The 19,248-nt window shown below is 24.3% G+C and overlaps 1 protein-coding gene across 2 annotated transcripts in view; it reads left to right on the top strand.

Annotated features, from left to right (window-relative positions):
- The window catches only part of LOC111292749 (callose synthase 7-like), a 44,481-nt gene extending 25,233 nt beyond the window's left edge, over positions 1-19,248 (top strand). The window contains exons 43-44 of one of the 2 annotated variants that reach the window (XR_016345816.1): positions 18,464-18,500; positions 18,740-19,248. The gene's annotated coding sequence lies outside the window, so the exon portion shown is untranslated. The remainder of the gene's footprint in view (positions 1-18,463; positions 18,501-18,739) is intronic. The other variant, XR_016345815.1, reaches the window with a different exon arrangement.

Here is a 19,248-nt window from a genome sequence, read left to right as displayed (position 1 = left end):
GATACTAATTTTATGTTTGTGCTTACTTGTTTATGTTATCAATTTATTTTTTTTAAGTTTTAGCTATTTTTCTTAGTATTTACAAAATAATAATTAATTAAAATTTTATGTTACCAATATAATTGTTTATGTTTTTGATCATTTTTACTTTTCATTACGTTTAGAATTGTAATAATTCTTTTCAATATCTTACGACAATTCATATACAATTTACACTAAATGATATTAATTTTACGTTTTTTTCTAACTTACTTATGTTACCAAAATGTTTTTTTAATTTTAGCTATTTTTATTATATGTTTAAAAAATAATTAATTAAAATTTTAAGATAGCAACTTAATTATTTACATTACAAGAATTTTTTTTAATAATTGTTTTTATATTTAATTACATTTAGAATTGCAATAACTTTTTTTTAGTGTGTTACGATATTTTTTATCCATTATGCACTAAATGATATTCATTTTACGTATTTTCTTGTTTTTTTATGTTATTTATTTTTCAATTTTTACCTACTTTTCTTATATATTTTAAAAATAATAATTAGTTAAAATTTTACAATACGAACATAACTATTTATGTTACAATAATATTTTTTTACAATTATTCTTATCTTCTATTATGTTTAGAATTTTCATAACTCTTTTTTAGTATATTACTATGCTTTTTACCCATTTACGCCAAATGACACTAAATTTACGTATCTTACCACTTGTTTACTTTACCAATTTATTTTTTAATTTATAGTTATTTTCTCTTTATATATATATATATACACACAAAACAATAATTAATTAAAATTTTATATTATTATCATAATTATTTATGTTTTAATAATATATTTTTATATTTGTTTTTACTTTCCAATATGTTTAAAATTATTATAATTCTTTCTTAGTGTGTTATGATATCTTTTACCCATTTTACGTCATATGATACGAATATTACGTTTCCTGTCACGTATGTACATTATCTGTACTTTTTAGTTACTAGATATTTTTTTATATATTTATAAGAATAATAATTAATCAAAAATTTACGTTACCAACTTAATTATTTAAAATTTAATAATATCTTTTTACAATTATTTTTAAATTTTATTATGTTTAGATTATCATAATTTTTTCTTTGTTATTATGGTACTTCTAATATATTTTATGGTAAATGATACAAAATTTTCAATTCCTTTCACTTGCTTAAGTTAATAAAATTTTCATTAATTTTTTATTTTAAAATATCATTTTTTTTGTTATTTTTTATCCTTGAAAGTATTTTTTAACTATTTTCTTATATATTTATAAGAAAATAATTAATTTAAATTTTAAGTTGTTAACTTAATTGTTTATGTTAAATAATTATTTTAATGGTTTTCTTACATTCAGTTATGTTTAAAATTTCATAACTCATTTTTTAACATGTTACGATAATTTTATTCCATTTTACACAAATTAATATGAATTTTATTATTTCTCTCATCTATTATGTTAATAATTTTTTGATTTTATTTTAAAATATGAATTATTTTAATTAATTTTTTCTTTGAAAGAATTTTATGTTAATATTCTTAATTTCTTTAGAATTATTTTTTATTTTATAATGCTTTTTAGCTATTTTAGAAGATACCAATTACATTAATTTTTTTTAAAGAAATATTTTTAATTATTAAATTTTTTATTTTTAAGTAATTTCATAAATATGTAATAAAGTAGAAAATAAAAATTATTATATAAAGTGAAAATTATTTAAATTTTGAACAAGATTTTATAAATTTTATTTTACAATCTTATTACTTGATAAATATGTTTTACTCTTCTTTATTTTAAAATTTAATAAATGTGTGGTGTTTAATTATATAAATTTAGAGGTTATTATTTATTGCCGTTATTGTAAGGCTAAAAAACTTAAACTTATTATATGAGTCTTGTACATTTTTGGCTATGAGAGTTGTAGTGTAAATGTAAAAATGGTTACTTGACCATGTTGAGTAATTGTTAAAAGAGTTAGTTCATTTAAAATATGGATATAATTAGTAAGGTTGGTGACAGGGGTGTAAAAAAATTAAAAAAATTGAAAATCAATTCGAAATTGTAATATTAAATTTGGTTTGGATTAATTTTTTTTTCTTATTTAGTTTGATTTAAATTTGGATATTAAATGCTTTTATTAGGTTCGGATCAAAAAGTGAAAAAAACTAAAATTATCCTAATCAAACTAAATTATAAATAATTATTTTATACCTAAATTTATTTAATTATATTAAAAATTATATTAAAATAATATCAAAAATTAAAAAAATTTAAAAATCGATAAATCGAATTGAACTAGTAAACTTAATTTAGATCAAAGTTTGAAAATCTATAATACTATGCATTATTAAAAAAAGTCAAATAGAATCTAATCTGATTCCAATCATTATCAACCCTAGTTGGTGCAATGAGCAAAATTGTGACTGCAAATAAAATTTCTTAAAAGTGAATTTACATATCTACTCTTAATTTAATAAGTTATTTGAAACTTAGTTTGTGTTTCAATAATTTTTTATTTGATTTTTTAAATATATATTGTAATTGATATAATTAATTAATCATATAAAGAGTTTACTAATTTTTTTGGTATTTTTTGATAAAAATTTCAATGTGAATTTTTAGTCTACTTTTTAATTAATATGATGATATTTTGTTTTATAGATTTTGAGAAATTTGCTGACTTTACTATTTTTTTTTTCTTGTTTTGATATTTGAGACTGTTAGGATTTAAACCTTGGTCACCGAAACTAAAAGTTTAATACTCTACCAACAGACCATATAACGTTTAGCAAATTGTTTTTTCAATATATGCCTTATAGACACCTCTTTTTGTCCTGAGTCTTTTTGATATTATAAGATCTCAAATTGTATTTTGATATTGGGTTTTAAAATTCATTTTTTTAAACCTAAATTTAAAAACCTAAAAATGTTTTTTATTTTTTGTTTTTTTTTTTGTAAAAAAAACATATATTTTGATTTTTTTAAAGATTATGATTTTATTTGATTTAAAATTTAAAGAATGATTTTGATTTTCGTAATTCTTGGGAATCAAGTTTGTACAAAAAGGAAAATAAATTTTGGTATAATCTTGATAGATTTAGTTAGCATTAAAATTTTTCAAATTGAAAAGGAATTTAATCCCTATATAAAGAGCCTAGTTCTTAATTAGAAATCACAAACAATAAAAAAAATCAAGAACCAATTAAGACATTCAGAATCATGAAGAAACACAAAGTTTTGAGTTTCAAGGGGGAAGTTTTTGGGCTAAAGAAAAGGAGAAAGAAAGTCTCAAGGTTTGGTTTTTTGGTTTAAATACTGAAAGCAAATTACATTGTTTAGAGAAAGGTCGACCCGAGCCTAAACCCACTTTTTAAACCAATCCGATCACAAGTTCTCATTTTTTATTTTTGATTTTTTGATTTTTTGATTTTTGATTTTGATTTTTGATTTTCTATTATTTTGTTTTTTTTTTCTATTTTAGTATTTTTAATTGTGATTGAATTAAAAGTGATGAGAAAACAAAAAGAAAAAAAGAAGGGAAATTTTGGTAGGATTTTTATTATTATATTTATTTGCATAATTTTTATTATATTTATTTACAAGATATTTTTATATGATTACTTACATGATTTTTATTATATTTATTTACATGATTTATTATGATATTTTTGCATGATATTTTGCATGGATTTTATTTATTTGCATTATTTATTATGATTTATTTTTTGTATGATCTTTGCATGTTTTAATCATGATATTATTGCATGATATTTTTTATGATATTTTGATAGAATTTTTAAATGATAATATTTTGTGAATAAATAAAAAGGATTTGAATTTGATAAGATATTTAATAAATCTAACGACAAAGCCTTTTCAAATAAACAATAAGTTTATCTTGAATATTTTTTAGGTGAGAAAAATTTCTTTTTTGGTGCAAACCTAAAGATTTTTTTTCAATATTTAAATATCAAAATTAATAAAAAACCATGTTTGATTAAGGCTTAGACAAGATAACATGTGGTAATTTGTTTCCAATTTTAGGTGTTGTTAAGATGCTAAAACTTTCTCTACACATAACCGACTCCTAAATTTAGTTTTGTTGATATAGACCATGACCTATTTTTTTAGGGACCCTTAGTTAAGCTTAGGACAACTTTAAAAAGGATAGATTCACATAGGTGGCTAATTGTATCTGGATAAAAAATATTGGTGGTGACTCCATAATTTTTATATCTAATGAATATATTCTTAGACTTGAACGTTATGATAGTTTGACAATTTCGCTAGAGACTTCAGAAAGTCAGGCCATTAGTTAGTTATTTGTTATTTTAAGCCTTGTTTTGATGGTTTTATTATGTAATTATTTATGATTTTTTGTGTGCACTAACCTATTTATTTATTTTGTAGCTTATGATTTTTTTATGTTTACTAATCTATTTGCTTATTTTGTAGATTTTGATTTTACATGTGAACTAATTTATATGATTATTTAGGTCGGCATGTCCCTTTACACACACACCACATTTGCATTCATGCATAAGCTTTAAACCTAAGCTTTGTCCTTTTTTAAAAGAAAGCAAGTAAAACTATCATGAGGTGATAATCTCCATGTGAATTAGCAAAAACTCTTATTCAAATAGAACCATTTCTGTTTAAGCTTATAATGGTGGATGAGGATTAAGGTGCCTTACTAGTTTATAATGGATGATGATGTAAGGAATGATTTGGGAGTCTTTAGATTGTCAAACCTTTGAACCCAGCATGTAGATAAACCCTAAAAATCCAAACCTAAGTTAGAGCCATGCCATCTCTGTGTTAGAAAATCTTAAATAAGTCACATGATGGTACATTTATTACTTTTTTGCTTGTTAAATTATATTTTGTTCTTTGTATATATTATGTTTACTAACCTTTTCCCTTTACTTTTTATGCATGCATTAACATCATTAGATTTATCGTAAAGAGTGATTTTCACAAAATAATTTTAACAAAAAAATCTTAATTACATCCATGGAGAGTTTAGCAAAGTCTCCTACTAGTTTGAAAAGGAAGTCTAAAGAGTTAAAGCTTGCAAACAAAAGGCTAAAAAAAGAAGTTCAAGCATTTAAATAAGAAAAAGATGAATGGAAGAGTCTGTTTGCTGATATTAACATAACATAATCATCTACTATCATGAGTAGGGTTGTAATCGATTGAGTTTGAACCGATACAGTACTAAGCTCGAGCTCGAGCTCAACTCCAAATTCGAGAATTGAAACTTGGCTCAAACTCAATCGAGTTTTATTTTCGTAGCTCAAACTCGACTTAAGATAGAAATCGAGCTACTCGAGCTTACTCGATTAGGCTCAATTAACATGTAAAAATAACCTTGATTTTTATATTCAACAAAAACTCGATTATTTGTGCTTGAGTTTGAGATATTTTATCAATTAAAATAATTAAAATATAAAAGTTCGATTAGGCTCGTGAACAACTCTAGTTGGGTTTAAGAATACTCGAATTCGACTCAATCAATAAGTCAAGCTACTCGAACTCGAGCTCGACTCGATAATAACTAAGCTGAATTCGAGTTTTATTTGAATCGAACTTGAGTAACTTGTGAGTTCTAATGTATCATTTAACCCTTAATCATGAGCTGGCCCAACTTCTGAAAAAAATGGACATTTGCAAACAAAGGTGCAAGAAAGTGAAGAGACACTCTTTAAGGCATAAAAATACATCCAAATGCTAAATGTGGTTGTTGAAATTGAAACATAAATGGGAGCTATGACTGAGGAATGAGAATAAACAAAAGAGGCATATGTGAGAAAACATGACTAATTGGAATATCTACTTGATCATGTGGCTATTTATGAAGCCAAAGACATGATTGAAGAGATCGATGAGTGGAAAATAAAAGTGCCACTAGTTGGAACACATGGCGAAGGACTATTAGATTTTCTTAATAAAGGCCAATATCAATAGCTAGGAATTTTTTTCCACAATAAACTCTAGACTTTTTATGGATGTAATTTTGGATTTGGTTGCAATTCAATAAAGATTTTTCTTGGTAACAATTGTTATGTGGAAAATTCCCCTTATTGCATTCATTCATCTCATACATAATTTAAAGATAGAATGGTTTTATAAATATCTCTCTAAATTTGCACTGTAATTGTGGTAGATTAAAGTTCAATGATAGCTCAATCTTCAAACAATCTAAGGCACTATAACACTAGATATCAAGTAAAGATCATGAAAGAATAGCAAGCTTTTTGCATCCAAAAGGTTGAAAAGGTATTAAAATAATTGAAAAGACAATTGGAGATTATTAAGTTGCTAAAAAACATGAACAACGGAAAAAAAGTGATGGAAGAGGTGATGGTCCAAAATGAGACTGATCCATTATATCCTTATAGTTTTGGCCCATACTTAACACAAGCATCTTAAGGTGTCTAACATCAAATGCCATTTACTGAAGGCTACCCCTAAGTGCATATCGACATGTCTTTAATTGCTACTCTTACTCACATTGCTCATGTTCTTGATGTCAAGACATTTGATCCAATCCAAGTTTCTAATCTAGATAATCCGAAAGAACAAGAGAAGTTGAAGATAAGCATTTTAGAAACCAAAATATGCCCTAAATCTCAAAATATGGATCTTATAAAAGAGAAGCTTAGAGCTATTGAAAGGATAGATTTATATGGATCAATGGATATTGCTAGACTATATATAGTTCATGGTGTGGTGATTCTATCAAAATTCAAGGTGTTAGAGTTTGAGAAATATGATAAAACTAAGTGCGTCATAACACATTTCATAATGTACTATCATAAAATTGCTGCACATGCATATGATAAGAAGTTGTTTATCCATGTCTTTCAAGACAGTCTTACTAGTTCTACTATTAAATGGTATGCACAATTGGATAGGACTCATATCCGTGGTTGGAGAGAATTAGTAAGGGCCTTTATTGCTAAATACAAACACATAATAGTACTAGACCATTTATCCTTACAAAGCATGGAAAAGAAAGATGCTAAGGGCTTTAAAGAATATACCTAAAGGTAAAGAGATATGGTTGGTCAAGTTCAACCTCTACTAGCTTAAAAAGAGAATAAAGTTTTATTTGTCAACATTTTCAAGGCTTTATATTATGAAAGGATGATTAAAAATGCCACTAAAAATTTTTTTAATTTGATAAGTTTTTGGGAAATAATAGAGAATGCAATCAAGAATGTGAAGCTTGAAGGTAATGATGCAACTAATGTAAAAAAAAAGGTTGTATTGAAAAAGAAAGAAAGATATACTTAAGCTATAATTCATGAGAAGCAATAGGCTAGAGGCTTTACCCTATATTATCCTTATTCGATGTACTAACCTTATTATCTAGCCATAAACATCTCCCCCCATCCTTGTACTTATCAACCAGTCATACAACTACGAAACTTTGTACCTACAAATCAACCAGCTGCTCAATCCAAGAAATGGATGAAAAAAGAAAAAGCTCTCATAGATCCAATCCTTATAACATACATTGAGCTACTCTTTTAACTCATTAAAAGCCATTTGGTTGAACCAATTTATTTAGAGCCTATGAAGCCTTCTTACCCCAAGTGGTATGATGTTAATGCTACTTGTGATTATCATCTTGGGATTGCTTACCATTCTACAAAAAATTGCACAACGTTAAAATATAAAGTGCAAAGTTTGGTTAAAATTGGTTTGGTGAATTTTGATTAAGATGCAAGGTCGAGTGTCATTAAGAAGCCTTATGCCTAACCACATAGGGGTATAATTTTGAGAAAGTTTTTATGAATGTTTGTCACCTTAGGAACTTAAGGAAATAATGCAAGTCTTTAAATATTTATGAACATTTGAGAGTATTTTTTATTAGTCTTTTATTTATCTTTCATCATTTTCATAAAATGACAGATGTATTTTCGTTACATTTTTTCTTTTATTCCATTGCCTTATATATTCTTTCATATTTCACACACCACAATGTTAAAAATAATGAATGCTCAGAAAATTATGATAATAATTCATAATTCAATTTTGAAGGCATCATTTATATTGGTAAAACTGATAAGTTGAGACTCTTAGATCCATAGGATTGCTAAAGAGACAAAGTTTATGAAATAAGTTAAATTTGGCAAGGAGTTTCGTTCATTGAAAAATGAATGGTTCATTCACAAGTTTGCTCTTAGTTAATAAATATTATTCATTGAAAGTATACATGTTTGAAATGAGAAATGACCATATATTTTTTTTTTACTTTTCACATAAGGATTAAAATTATCCATTTGCTATCCCTTTTGAACTCATTGAATTTTTTTTTCAAGAAACCCTAACCAAGGATTACCTTTTACATTGAAGGTAAAATCTGAAAAAGGCTTAAAAAAAAATGAATGTCTTTAATGATTTTAGGGGCAATGTGCTTGGATCTTTTTTGAAAATTGATGAAAAGTTAAAAATCAATTTTGAAAAAAAGAAAACAAAAAAAAATGAAGAAAAAAATGAAAAACTGATGGGACAAAATGTCAAGTCTACATGATGAAAAATGATCTTTCGGTTTATAACCCTTTAAATACATTTTATGCCTGTTTTATTTATTTCTTTGATAACCCCCAACTTAACTAACATTATGTACCTTAAAAGTCCATTTTAATTGAATGTGAATAATCAAATTGGAAAATTATGAATTAAGGCAGACTTGTGATAAGATTATTTAGGACTTTGATTAGAATGTCACTGATTGATTAAAGAAAAAGGAAATGAAAAGAAAAGATGAGAAAAAGATGTGTAAAAAAAAAAAAAAGAAAAAAGGAAGACTTAGATTGAAAACTTGAAATGACGATTTAAGTAAAAAATGAGATATATTTGAGATGAAAACTTCAAAAACAGCTTCAATTCATGATCCCATAAGGCATGGATAATGCTTGAATTAATAAGCTCAAAGATAAAAAATATCAATGGAATGAGTTTTTGAAAAACAATTCAAAATTAATTTATTTAGAATTATCTGAATATTCATTATTTTAGATATTGTGAACCCTTTCAAGCATTTATCTTGATAACTTACTCTGAAATGATTTTTTGACCAATTTATTCTTTGCCAAACTTGTTCTTATAATGAATATCCTTTTTTTTTTTATTATTATCCTTGTTCTTCACCATTTATTTATTTCTTCCCTATGATGAATCAAGGAAATGTGATGGATTACATTTGTCATCAAATTAGAATGATGATGAATGAATAAATGATTGATATGAAAGATTCTTGCATTATTTCAAAAAAGTTGAAAGTGATTCGGGTAGATTGAAAATGAAATGTGAATGATGAAAGAAGTTTAAAAGGATGTTGATCCTTATGACTTACAAATGAAAAGAAACATTCCAAATGTTGAGATCAAATGATGAAACTAGTGAAAGAAAATTTTAGGTCACAAGTTGGTTGATACATTTTTTGGCCAGTTCTACAGAAGATAAAGAAGAACACAATGGGATGTTTAAAAGGAGAGAAGACATGAAGAAACATTTTGAGAATCGTTTACCATAATTAGAGATACATGGCATTGATTTTTTGCATTGCATTAGCTACACTCGTTGCATTCATTGCATTCACTTCATGAATGCATCATATTAAGAACACATGCATCATATTAAAAACATTGCATTTATCAAGCATGTTTGAAAAATAGGAAAAAAAATAAAACTTTGAATTTTGAAATTGAATTTGGGAATTTTGAAAATATTTCCATTCATTGCATACATTCATTGTATATGCTTGAAAAGTAGGAAGGAGAAAGTAAATGTTGAAATGATTTTGAAATAAAACATGGGAAGATGATCAATAATGATTTGGTTGAAATGAAAGGTATCACGTTAAGGTAAGAATTGTTAAAGTTTCAATGCCTATGTTAAAAGAAGTTTTTTTTAAACATGAGAATGTTACATAAAACCTTAGGGCATGATCTTGAAAATTCTAGATATCCATTTTATTTTTACAGAGTTTTGAAGCCCTGATGATGGAGCATTTATTTTTCAAAGTTTCAAAGCCTCTGGTGAGGGAGAACTTTAAATTTTCAAAGTTTATAAGCCCTAGTAGAGGAGCGTTTATTTTTCAAAAGTTTCAAAACCTCTGGTGAAGGGAGCACTTTATTTTTGAAAGTTTCAAAACCTTTATTTAGGATAAGCCTTTCCAATTTTCCTTTTTGATTTTTCTTAACTCGATCAAAATGAATGTCTTTTATCTTTGTACACTACTTGTTTCATAGAAAATGTCCAAAAGAAGACAACTGTAGACACTTCATTTTGTTTAGGGTTTTTTTCGTATTATATGGTCCTGAATTGCATTTTGATATTGGGTTTTAAAAGTCATTTTTAAGCCCAAATTTAAAGACCCAAAAGTTTTTTTTTGTTATTTGGTAAAAAAAAATATAAACTTTGATTTTTTTTAAAGATTGTGATTTTATTTAGATTTGAAATTTAAAGATTAAGTTTGATTTTGGTAATTCTTGGAAATCAAGTTTATACAAGAAGGAAAAGAAATTTTGGCAAGATCTTGATAGATTTAGTTGGCATTAAAATTTTTCAAATTGAAAAGGGATTCAATCCTTATATAAAAGTCCAGTTCTCAATTAGAAATTACCAATAATAAAAGAATCAATAAGCAATTAAGACAATAGGAATCATTAAGCAAAATAGAGTTTTGAGTATTGAGGGAAAAGTTTTTGGGTTAGAAAGAAAGAAAATGGAAAGCCTAAAGACTTTGGTTTTTTGGTTTAAATATTGAAAGCAAACGACATTGTTTAGAAAAATGGTCGACTCGAGCTTAAACCCACTTAACCTGTTTCCTCACTCGACCCAATCGTAGATTTTTTTTCTTTTTCGTTTTATTTTTTTTATTTTTTAGGTTTTAGTACTAATTGAATTAAAAGTGATGAGGAAAAAAAAAAAGGAAACCTTGGTAGGATTTTTATTATTATATTTATAAGCATAATTTTTATTATGTTTATTTAATGATATTTTTGCATGATTACTTGCATGATTTTTGTTATATTTATTTGGATGATTTATTATGATATTTTTACATGGTATTTTGCATGGAGTTTATTTATTTGCATTATTTATTATGATTTATTTTTTGCATGATTATTTTTGTAAAATCTTTGCATGTTTTAATTATGATATTATTGTATGATTTTTTTTTATATTTTGATAGAATTTTTATATGACAATATTTAGTGAATAAATAAAAGGGATTTGAATTTGATAAGATATTTAATAAATTCGATGACGAAGTCTCTTTAAATAAACAATGAATTTATCTTGTATACTCTCCAGGTAAAAGAAAATTTTTTTAATACAAACCTAAAGACTTTTTTTTTTTCAATATTTAAATATCAAAATTAATAGAAAACTATATTTGATTAAGGCTTAGATAAGATAACATGTGATAATTTCAGACAAATTTTGGACGTGATGTGGATGCTTAAATCTTCTTTTTATGTAATTGACTTTTGAACTTAGTTCTGTTGATGTAGACTAAAACTTATTCTTTTTAGGAACCTTTAGTTTAAGTTTAGGACAACCTTAAAACAGATAGATTCACACAAGTGGCCAATCACACTTAGAGAAAAAAATTGGTGGCGATTTCATAGTTTTTGTGTTTAATGAATAGGTTCTTGAATTTGAATGTTATGACATGCCCTTCTTTCCCATTTTCTATATTTTTTCTTATCTTTCTCCCTTGTATAAAAAACCCATATAGGACAATCAATTAGGGTTAAGAAAAAAAATTGAAAAAACCAAAAACTGATTCGAAACTATAGTATTTGGTTCTATTGATATAGGTGTTTTTCTTATTTGATTCGTTTTAAATTCGGATATTAATTATTTTTATTAAGTTTGGATTGAATTTCAAATTAGGAAATGAAAAACCAAAAGTATTTGAAACAAATTATATATTTTATTTTTTTATACATTTTAAATTTTTAAAAAATAAAATAATTATTTTATATCTAAATCTACTTAAATATATTAAAAATTATATTAAAATAATTTCAAAAAAATAAAAAAATTAAATTTCAAAAATTGATGAACTAAATCAAGTTGGTAGAATTCGGTTTCGATCTAATCAATTTCAAACGAATGTCGACTCAAATTTGGATTGAAATTTGAAAAGTTATAATATTATGCATTATCCGAAAAAAAAAAAAAAGCAAAGTCAAATTCAATATGATTCAACTGATTATCACTCCTACCATCGATAGGGGCTTAATGTAAATTATAAAACTCAACTTTCCTTTCCAATTTTACTCTTTTTTTTTTTTCATTTTCCCCTTATATATATATAAAATAAAACCTCACAAATGGCTAAATTCGCTACCATTCATAGCAAATTAGAACTTTAATGGCAAAATATTCAATTTAAGATCTAACATATTTTCTCAATTAAGAATAGCATCTTTAATTTGATTAAATTTAAGACTAAATGTTTTCGAAACTATTAAAATGATCTTTGTCACGACAACACATTACATGCATGTTAAAACAATGTGAATCAAATTCTATGTTCCTAAAATAGGGATAAAATTATATTTTTAACATAAAAATAAAAATATGTTTCATAAAAAAATCAATTAAAACATATGGCCAAAAAAAACCAATAAAAATAATTTATTCATTAAAAAATTCTACCATTCTTTTCCCTAGCTTGAAATCCCTTTTTTGAAGAATGATGAATCCTAGTTGTATAAGTTCCTTCTCTTCATCTTTCCACTCACTTTTGGCACCTATTCAGCTACTCATTGTCAAATCTAACCTTTATCTTCTTCTTATTCTCGTTTTCTTACCTAAGCTCAAGCCTTAAAACCTATTAAAACAACCTATACCTTATACTCTTTCGATTGTTGTTTTTATTTTTATTTTTGATGGTATTTTTGCTTTATATTATGTTTCCTGGATTTTGGTTCTTTTTGGGGTTTCTGACTGTTTTTTTTTGTTTAAGTGATGGTTTTTGCTGGGTATTATAGTGATGAAAGGCTAGGCTTAGGATTTTTTAATTTTTGTGGTAATTTTTGCTGCTGAATGCTTGGTTTAATGGTGGAGAAACATGCTTGGGATTTATTAGTGGTAGTTTTGGGAGTTGTTCATGGTGTTGACAATGGTGGCTTATGTGGTAGAGGTGGGGCTCAATTATATTTGTGATTAAAGGGATGGGTGTTAGGGTTTATGGTTGGCAAAGAGATTAGGATTTGCAGTAGGATATTTTTGATTTTTAAGGTGGTTTATCTTAAGAATAAGACAAAAGGTTCGTTAGAGAGAAAGTGGCTTAAAAAAATAAAGAGAAAAAAATTAAAAAAATTCATTTAAAATCTTTTATTTTTTTATGAGTTAACTATCAATCTTTTATTTACTATTAGTTTTTTTTTTTTTTTTGCTAATTAGACCAATTAAAAAAGATAGCTTTGCTAGATGTTACATTTTCCTTGCTAGCTTGTCTATTTAACAAAGTTAACAATGTGAATAATTTATCATGTTAATTTGTTTCTTTTGGCTAAGGTTTTTCTTAGTTTTTTTGTTGCACTTTTTGTTATATTTTTTTGGCTTGCTTTTGTGTCAAGGATTTTCTAGGAAGAAAAACTTAAGGAATTTTTTACGTTTTTTTTTTCTTGCTTTTTATGGTCTTTTTAGCCATTTTAGGTATTTTGTTGGTGTTTTTCTTTCTGAAAAAAAAAAACCTTTTGAAATTTTCAAAAAAAGAATCTTATATCTTAATGTTTTTGAAGAATTTTTTTAATTTAGAATTTTAGAAAATCTTTGTTTGTAAAAAAATCTATATTGTTTTCCTTTTTTCATTTTGGTCCCCTTGTTGGTCGCCACAATAGTAGAGCTTTGAAAAGAACCCTTAATTGAAAGTCAATAATTCAATGCATTGTGGCATTCAATTGGCTTTTAATTGAGAGCTAATCTTGAATAATCAACCCCTCGAAGTATTATTGTACCATATAAAATAAAATAATTGTAAGGTATTGATTACAGAATCCTCACTCAATTGGTGCTCACTTTATAGAAGAAATTATTTAGAAATCAAATTATAAATAAATGATATATATATATATATATAGAGAGAGAGAGAGAGAGAGAGAAAAGAATCAATTTATATAATATAAATTTTTTTTAGTTTAACATGTTTTTTAATCATTGATTTTAATAGGTTTAAAAGATAAAATTAAATCATTTTTTTTAATTTTTACTTATCTCTCTTATCTTTTGAATCTATTAAAATAAAAGATTAAAAAAAATATGTAAAACTAAACAAAATTTACACTTTATAAATTGATCTTCTCATGTATATTTATATATATATATATATATATATTAATAAAGTCATACCAGTAAGTGATTTTTTTTTTTTGAAAAAAGAGTTATAATTCTTTTTTAACCAAGTCTTCCTTACTTTTTTTTTGTATTTCAAAAAAATTGTATCTTATCTTCTTTTCTTTTTTATATTTGAAAAAAAACTAATTTCTTATTTTTAAAATAATTTTATTTATTTATTTCACCCACATAGTAAGTGAGTATAAAATTAATATTTATTTGGTTAGAAAATTTTTGAATTGAATTAATAACAATTGATTTGTTTCTCGTGATATCAAACTCAATCAAATACATCTTGAATCTCTAATTTATAATATATATATATATATATATATATATATATATGGATGTGAAAAATTTTTTAAATTAATGAAAACAAACATTGTTATATTCATTTTATTTTTAAATTTTAAGTTTAAATAATTTAATTTTTATTAAGATTTATTAAATAATAATGGCTAATAAACTTTATCAAATTGATTATATTTGGATATAAAAACCAAGGAAACTTAAATGAAGGTTTTTAAGCGAAATTGGTGAAATTCTTTAACATAAATGATTCAATTAAAACTTTAATAAGAAATCCAAACTGATAAATTAATAGAGTTCAATGAGAAAATCAATAATATATACAAAAATATTGTTGAAAATGCAGTTTATAATTTAAATTTGGTCAGTACTTATTTATTAGTAAAAATTTTATCAAAATTTTACTAAAAATTATTATCCAAAAAAATCATAATTTATTAAAATTTTTTCAAATTTTATACACTTAATTTATGTAAAAAAACCTTTCAATCTATTGGTTTTGATGTTTTATTTTAATTGTTTTTAGTTGAAAGTTTCACGAATTTCATTTAAGAAACTTCAAATAAGTCATCACCTAAAAACGAACCTATAAGGCTATACTAATCAACTTTATCAAATTACCAATATTGTAGTAATTTTCTTACTAAAATAATAAAAAAGTCTTCGCATTTTGCCATTTTACTTAAATAAGTTTGTATACTTTTATTACATCTAAATAAACTCTTGATCTTTATTTTTCACCTAAACAAGCCTTTAAACTTAATTTCTATTCAAATAAGTGTTTAATTTTTAATTTGTATCTAACTAAGTTCTTAATATAAATCAATTTTTTTTGTTTGAAATAAGGGTTTATTTGGATAAAATTCAAGAATAAATATTTATTTGAATGCAATAAAAATATAAAAAATTATCTAAATAAATTGATAAAATTTAAAGGCCTTTTTAATATTTTAAAATAATTCTTCTCTTCACGAACCTCTTAGGCTGGGTTAATTAACTTTATCAAATTACTAATATTATAGCAATCCTTTCCATTTTATTTTTCTAAGCTTCACATTTTTATCTTAGATTATTTTTTAGATTATTTATTGTAGTTTTTTTTATTATTTTTATGATAAAGTTAAGGCTTCAATATACAAATATATATTAGAGAAAAACAATAATTAAAATTATATATAAATATGAAACTTAGAAGTTTTAATCCAACAAATTATATATTTATTTTCATCATTATCTAAATAATCTACAGTATTTATTATTCTTAATAGTATGAATTTAACAAATTTGATACTATTTATCATAGTTATTATAAATTGTGTTTCACTTGAAATTGTAAAATATTAGTATTGTTTACAATATAAATTCTCCTTATGAAAATTATATCTTTTATGATAATTATGAATTTTTTTTTATTTATTAATTATATTGTTAGTTTAATTAGTAGTGTTATTATTTAGAAAAAAAGGTTACAATTCGTTCAAAATAAAAAGATTCATTAATTTCTTTATTTATTTTAGTAACTATGCTTTATCATTGTTTTATGACTTTTGAATTTTTTTTTGTTGATTATGTTTTTTATTAGGGGTGTTGATTTGCTTTGCATCAAATCTTTTTATTGGTTGATTTTTTTATTTAACGATAAAAAATTTTTGGACTTCAACGTTACATCACTTTTTTGAGGTGGTTCAAGTAATTTACATATTAACGAAATCTAAAAAAGTTATCTGCCCACAACTTTCCAACAAATTCCAATCTAAATAACAAATATATATATATATATATATATGCTTCTTTCTTTAACAATTGAACTAATTATCTATTAGTTATTGGAATAAATATATAAAATTAGGACTACGCTTAGGTCAAATTATGTGATCTTATACATTTTAAAGAATTTTTCATGGTTGCTTCTAAAAGTATCTTAGATATTGCCCTTCACATTTCATTTTTTTTAATTTTTTAAGTGAAATTATTTAATTAACATTTTTCACAAGTTTTTCGATATACATATTTGGTATATTTTATAACTTATTGAAAATGAATTTCTAAAAGGTTATATAACTTATCGAAAATTGATTTTCACATAGTGGGATTTTAAGAAAAATTACAAAAAAATTATTAAAAAAATTTATTAATTAGTGTAATAAAAAAAGTTATTATTGAAAATCATAAATTTTAAAATTAATAAAAATAAAGTTGATTTTACTATTTTGATCTTACAGAAAGAATAAAAATTTATGAGGGTCTAATTAAACATTTCATCTCTTGATGTTACAAGGATGATGTAAGAGTTATTAGGTTTAATCAATATCTGAGAGCTGAAACTACTTGAAGCTATACAAATAATATTGCTGAATATTACACAATTTTGTTAAAATCTAATATACTAACCGAAGAAACCCATTGTGATAAGTAAATAGAGAGGCTTTTAGAAAGAGTTTAGTTTAGTGACTACTATTATAAAATTTTATAAAATTTACATTTACTATTTTATCCTTAGTTTATTAGGGGTATCATAAGATTTTATTTTTTTTAAGGTTAAAATAGTAAAATTAGCTTTTTATTAATTTTAATATTTATAATTTTTTTTAATAATAACTTTTTTATTACATCAATTAATAAAAATTTATAATAAAATTCTTTTTTTTTTAAATTTTCCTCAAAATAAAATTTTCTAGAAATCCATTTTTAGTAAGTTGTAAAATTTATTGAAAATATATTTATGATAAGTTATAAAATTTACCAAATATGAATATCTAAAAATTTGTAAGAAAAGTAATTAAATAAATTTACTTGGAAAATTTTGAAGAAAAAAAATGAAGTGTGAAAAAAAAATAGTGAAATGCATTTAAAAGCTTTCATCCTTCTATGTGATTCAATCAATTCAAAAAAAATGTCATCTTTAATAATTAATTACCTTCTTTCCATTATCTATACCTATATATAAAAAATGTCCATAATTTGCCTTAATTGCACAACTGAGCAATGTATTATATTGTTTTTTTTCTCTTATTACTACTTATCTTTCTTTTACTCTTTTATGTTTTTCCTATCTTATTTGTTTTGTTTGCCCATGTGAGTTTCTTTTTTTCTTTGTAGCGTAGCAATGAAAGTTATTTTTGAGCTTTGATTTCTGTTTCTTTTATTCTTCTCGCTTTTCTTTTTTTTTTTTTAATGATTTTTAGTTTTTTTGTAATTTTATTTGTTTTCTTTGCTCAATTGAGTTTCTTTTCTTTTTTGCATCTTTGGTTTCTTGATTTTTTTTTCTCTTTTTGTGGGTGGTTTGTTTGTTGTCAATGTGTTTCTACTGGTGTTTTGATATTGTTGTTTTTGTGCATGTATACTGTTTGATTAATTGTTTCTGTTTCTCTTGCATTATGCAAATTATTCTTTTTATATGGTCATGGGGTTTTCTAGGTATGAGTTTTATGCTTGGAATTTCTTTTTTTGCATAGTATTTTTCTTTTGTTAAGCTGGGTTTTTTTCAGTTCGGGTTAATAATTATGGGTTGTGTACTGATGGATGTTATTAGTTTTATGTTTGAGTTTTTTTTTTTTTTTATATATGTTATTTTATGGGTTTTGAATTGATATTATTATGGTTGTCAACATTGTAATAGCTATTTGATTGTTTTTTGTTCATGTGTGTTGTTTTGTGGGTTTTTTTGACTTTTTGTATGATGCCATGTATTTGGTGTTTTGAGTTTGTAATTACGGTTTTGTTCTAATTTTATTCATATTTTTTGTGGTTTGTAGGAATCTATTGATTTTGAAGTTATTTTGGAATCTTGGGGTGAGTGTTGAAGTTAAAATTTGATCATTCTTTGTTTGAATTTGTTTTGACTTTTGAGTCCATGTTATTCTAGCTTTATTTTTGTTGTATTAAGCCATTGATGTTGTATTTATTCTTTATTTGATTTGGATTGTCTTTTAGTTTCTCTTATTACTTTAGTTTTTTTTGGAATGTTATATATATTTTCAATTGAATAATGGCAATTTTACTGTTTGACATTTGTACTGTTGAACTTACAGGCAACTCTTGCTAATTCATTTCGTGTAAACCTTGATGAATTGTCAGACAACGAAGTCGACATTGTTGTGAGATTCAAATCATACTCCTTTTATTCAATTATCTTTTATTTGATGATTACCATTAATAGTGATATTCAAATTTATCTCTTATGAGAAAGAAAGTGATGATGTCACAAACATGGAAAAAGATATTGATGGTGACCTGGTTGATATCGAAGCCCTTAATCACGGTGACCTTGATAGTGTTCCCGAAATTGCAAGAAACTCATAGGTACATTAACATAATGTAGGTTGGTTTCATGTCTTAACAATTGCTTTTGTTTTGTTATTTGTTGTTGAATTCTTATATTTAGCATACTTTATTGCTAATAAATTGTTATTATGGAGAAAAGCTCTAACTTTTTATGTAAAAAGATTTGCTGAATCTTCTTGGGCTTAAGTTTGTCTTGACTATTTCCATTCCAGGCTCTATTTACAATAATGCAGAGATTTGGTGCACTACTTTAGTG

Source organism: Durio zibethinus, chromosome 10 (genome assembly GCF_047325235.1).
Source record: "Durio zibethinus cultivar Kanyao isolate XHJ-2024 chromosome 10, ASM4732523v1, whole genome shotgun sequence".
Classification (NCBI taxonomy): domain Eukaryota; kingdom Viridiplantae; phylum Streptophyta; class Magnoliopsida; order Malvales; family Malvaceae; genus Durio; species Durio zibethinus.
The sequence above is the reverse complement of the archived record's forward strand: the minus strand, read 5'-3'. Positions and strand labels throughout refer to the sequence as shown.